The 5,190-nt window shown below is 40.8% G+C and overlaps 1 pseudogene; it reads right to left on the reverse strand.

Annotated features, from left to right (window-relative positions):
• Nucleotides 1–2,932: 2,932 nt before the first annotated feature.
• Nucleotides 2,933–3,439, reverse strand: LOC126014358 (5-azacytidine-induced protein 2-like; annotated as a pseudogene).
• Between the last annotated feature and the right edge of the window lie 1,751 nt (nt 3,440–5,190).

A 5,190-nucleotide genomic window follows, 5' to 3' on the forward strand; every position in this document is an offset into this window, starting at 1 on the left:
TATTTCTATTCTGTTTTTTTTTTTAATTATTTCTTGTCTTCTGGTTGTGTTTGGGTTTCTTTGCTGCTTTTTTCCCACTCCTTAAGGTGTCCCTTTAAACTGTTGATTTGTTATTTTCCTCTTTTCTGACATAGGCCTGTATTGTTGAGTTTTCCCCTAATTACTGCTTTTGCTGTTTCCCACAAATTTTGACAATTTGTCTCTTCATTATCATTTCTCTCAAGGAATCTTATTTATTCCTTGAGTTCCTCTTTGACCCAGCTGTTGTTGAGCAGCATATTGTTTAATCTCCCGGTGTTGGATTTTCTCCATAGCTTCTTTTTACAGTCAAACTTGATCTATTGCATAGTGATCTGAAATGGCGCTTCTAATGATCTTATATTTGTAACTTTGTGCAACTTAGATTTGTATCCGAAGGCATGATCTATTCTGGAGAAGGTTCCTTGTGCACTTGAGAAGAATGTGTATTCTGCTTTCTGGGGGTGAAGGGCCCTATATAAATAAGTTTATTAGCCCTAGTTCTTCTAATTTCTCATTTAGAGCTCTTATTTCTTTGTTAGTTTTCTGTCTGGTGGATTTGTCCAGTGGTGAAAGAGGAGTCTTGAGATCTACTACTACTATCACATTTCCTTCCATATGTTTCTCCAGGTTTATAAGTAAATGCCTTACATATTTTGCTGGCTGCATTTGATGCATAAATGTTGACCAGAGTTAGTACTTTTTTTATTATCTTTATTTAAACACCGTGATTACAAACATGATTACAGTTGTATGATTACAGTCATGTAAAGAACACCCCCCTTCACTGGTGCAACATTCCCACCACCAATTTCCCAGATCTCCCTCCTCCCCACCCCCCTACACCTGTACTCGAGACAGGCTTTCTACTTCCCTCATTCATTCACATTGTTATGATAGTTTTCAGTGTAGTCATCTCTGCAACTGCACTCATCACTCTATGTGATGAACTTCATGTCATGAGCTGCACCTACCAGCCCTCATCTCTCTTGTCTCTGAGATACTGTTAAAAATGTCCTTCATTTTTCTTAAAGCCCATAGATGAGTGAAACCATTCTGTGTCTTTCTCTCTCCCTCTGACTTACTTCACTCAGCATAATAAATTCCATGTACATCCATGTATAGGAAAATTTCATGACTTCATCTCTCCTGATGGCTGCATAGTATTCCATTGTGTATATGTACCACAGTTTCTTCAACCACTCATCTGTTAAAGGGCATCTTGGTTGTTTCCAGAGTCTGGCTATTGTAAATAGTGCTGCAATGAATATAGGGGTAAGGAAGGGATTTTTGTATTGTATTTTTGTGTTCCTTGGGTATATTCCTAGGAGTGATATAGCTGGATCGTTTGGAAGCTCAATTTCCAGTTTGTGAAGGAATCTCCATATCGCTTTCCATAAAGGTTGTACTAGACGGCATTCCCACCAGCAGTGAAAAAGAGTTCCTTTCTCTCCACATCCCTGCCAGCACTGCTTGTTTTCCTTTTTTGTGATGTGTGCCAATCTCAGTGGCGTGAGGTGGTACCTCATAGTAGTTTTGATTTGCATCTCCCTGACGATTAGTGATGTTGAACATCTTTTCATGTGCCTTTTGGCCATTTGCCTTTCTTCTTTTTCAAAGTGTCTGTCATTTCTTCTCCCCATTTTTTGATGGGGTTGTTTTTTTCTTGTATAGTTCTGTCAGTACCTTGTAAATTTTGGATATTAGCCCTTTATCTAATGAGTATTGGGTGAATAATTTCTCCCACTCAGTGGGTGGCCTTTGTATTCTGGGCACTATTTCCTTTGAGATGCAGAAGCTTCTCAGCTTAATATAGTCCCATCTGTTTATCTCTGCTTCCACTTGCTTGGAAAGTGCTGTCTCCTCCTTAAAGATGCCTTTAGTCTCAATGTCCTGGAGTGTTTCACCTACATGTTGTTATATATTCCTTATAGTTTCAGTTCTGATATCAAGGTCTTTAATCCATTTGGATTTTACCTTTGTACATGGTGTTAGCTGGGGGTCTGAGTTCGCTTTTTTGCAAGTGGCTAACCAGTTGTGCCAACACCACTTGTTGAATAGGCTTTCCCTGCTCCATTTAGGATTTCTTGCTCCTTTATAAAAAACGAGGTGGTTATATGTCTGAGGAACCTTCTCTGAGTACTCAAGCCTATTCCACTGATCTGAGGGTCTGTCTTTATTCCAATACCATGCTGTTTTTATAACTATTGCTTTGTAATACAGCTTAAAATTGGGGAAAGTAATGCCTCCCATATTCCTTTTCCCAAGGAGTGCCTTAGCTATTCGAGGTTGTTTGTTGTTCCAGATGAATTTCAGAAGTATTTGGTCCACTTCTTTGAAGAATGTCATGGGTATCTTCAGAGGAATCGCGTTAAATCTGTACAATGCTTTTGGAAGTATTGCCATTTTAATGATGTTGATCCTGCCAATCCATGAGCATGGTATGTATTTCCATTTCCGCGTGTCCTCTTTTATTTCTTGGAGCAGAGTTTTGTAGTTTTCTTTGTATAGATCCTTCACATCTTTAGTCAGGTTGACTCCAAGATTTTTGAGTTTGTGTGGAACTAATGTGAATGGGATTGTTCTCTTAATGTCCATTTCTTCCCTATCATTATTAGTGTATAAAAAGGCCATTGATTTTTGTGTGTTAATTTTGTAGCCTGCCACTTTGCTATATGAATCTATTATTTCTAGAAGCTTTTTGGTAGAGTCTTTAGGGTTTTCTAAGTAGGGTATCATGTCATCTGCAAACAGTGATAGTTTGACTTCTTCCTTTTCTATCTGGATTCCCTTGATATCTTTTTCTTGCCTAATCGCTATAGCAAGTACTTCCAGTACTATGTTGAATAGGAGTGGCGAGAGAGGACAGCCTTGTCTTGTACCAGAATTTAGAGGGAAGGATTTTAGTTTTTCTCTATTGAGGATAATCACAGCTCAACTTTTCCACCTCCCAGTTGGATGAAGATGGATTTAAATTCTTTATCACCTGCTGAGTTTCCACTTCTGTCCTTAGCTGGAGGAGTTCTACTTCTTTAGACTGCAGTTGTTCATTCAATACTTTCAAAGATTCAGAGTTGTCTTTATTCATTTTATCTAATTTGCTCTTCAAGTTATCTCTATCAATACAGACTTCTCGCTAGGCATGGTAGGCCTTATTTACTTGTTCTCGCCCCACAGAATTTATTTCTTCATCTAATCAAGCTCCTATAAGCTTTTCTTCCAAAAATCTTACTCGTTTCTTTAAGAAAGAATTTTCCTTTTCTGAATCTTTGAGTCGTTTCTTGATGTCTTCATATGCAGTGATGAGAGCAAAATGGGAGGCCACAGACTCGTCTCCTGAATATATTGAAACTGGAGTCTCTCTCCTGTGGGCTTTTTCATGGTTCAAAATGCAGATGTCATCTTCTACCAGTACATCCATGGCAGCCTCCGCGCAGGCCCTGGGCCACCACGTCAGGGTCTCCCTGGGGCTCGATCCGGCGGGGTCGCTGGGGTGGTCACCGCAGGCTTCCGGTTTCCTTGAAGCAGCCGCCGCCACCGCTGCCCCCGGTACTAATGAATCTTACAGCAAAAAAGAGAATTTCTTTCTGTTGGAAGATTTTAAGTGGTCTCGTGCAAATTGACATAAGGAGTGAAAAGGAAGTTGTCATCTCCAGATGCTCACAGAAGCACCTTCAGTACTTTCTCAAACTATCCCAGAGCCCAATCTTCTGGAGAAATACTTAGTGTTCCCAAATCAGATCAATATATCAACACTGCATCTGGTGAATGAGCTATCTATCTTGAATACATATCAAATCACCTAAATTCTCAACAGCTACCAAAATTCTTAATACCTCCCTTAACTTCGTGTTTAACACTCAGGTGATACAAATATTGAAAATAAAAGTAAGTTATCTGTGTCTGTCTGTTTCATAAAAATAATTAAATACACAAATCCAAAGGGTTGAGGAGGTAACTGAGTACACAATTAGCATGCAAAAGTCCTGGGCTCCTGCACCAATGGGAACACTGCCCCAACACTGCCAGATGTGGTCCAAAATCCAAAACATACAGAGATCCTCTGAGGTTCCCTTTATATGGGAAGATAGAAAAAATATAGTACTCAGAATACTCACCATCAGTATCAGGCAAAAAAGATAAAGAGAGAGCCAGAGCGACTCCTTCTCCAAAGTTCAAGGTCTGCAGACATGTCACTTCAGAACCCTTTGTAGACCAAATTTTAACAGTAGAGTCTGAAGCTGCAGAAACTATTATTGTATGTAGCTCAACATCTGATGCCTTCTTCTGGTATACAGCATGTACTGCATAAACAGGTCCTTCATGGCCTTGGAGATGGTTGGCTTTTAAAAGCTGATTATTCTCTAGTTTCCAGTGAATTACTTGATTATCAGATCCTCCAGAAATTAATTCAGTACTAGAAGAACCATCCAGTTTACAAATCCACTGTACGCAATTGACTCGAGCAGTATGACCATTCAGGTTGTTAACAACGACCCTTTTTCGAGGGTCATAGAGCTCCACGGAGCAGGACGCGCCGAAGGCCAGGAGGCAGCCGGGCCGGTTTGGGCAGCAGAACACGTGCGCTGCCTCCAGCGCCGGGGCCCCCATGTTGCACTAAGCTGCTGCCGCGGAGTTAGTACTTCTTGGTCTATTGTTCCCCTGATCAGTAGGTAGTGACCCTCTTTTTCTCTGATCACTTTCTTGAGGTTGAATGCAAATTGGTTTGATATAAGCATGGTTGATCCAGTTTTTTTTCCCCACTGGCTTGAATAATTGATTTCCATACTTCTTTTTTTTTTTTTTGGTTTTTGGGGCACACCCGGTGACGCTCAGGGGTTACTCCTGGCTATGCGCTCAGAAGTCGCTCTTGGCTTGGGGGACCATATGGGACGCCGGGGGATCGAACCGGTCCATCCAAGGCTAGCGCAGGTAAGGCAGGCACCTTACCTCCAGCGCCACCGCCCGGCCCCTGATTTCCATACTTTTATACTTAGCCTGTGCCTATCCTGTACTTTTAGGTGTGTTTCTTGCAGGCAGCAGAAATCCAGTTTTTGTTTTCTGATCCAACTCTCTACTATGTATCTTTTGATGGGAGAGTTTAGTCCATTGACATTTAAGGAGATTATTGAAATAGAGGGCTGTTGTGCAATTGTATTGAGTTGGTTGTTT

Source organism: Suncus etruscus, chromosome 7 (genome assembly GCF_024139225.1).
Source record: "Suncus etruscus isolate mSunEtr1 chromosome 7, mSunEtr1.pri.cur, whole genome shotgun sequence".
Classification (NCBI taxonomy): domain Eukaryota; kingdom Metazoa; phylum Chordata; class Mammalia; order Eulipotyphla; family Soricidae; genus Suncus; species Suncus etruscus.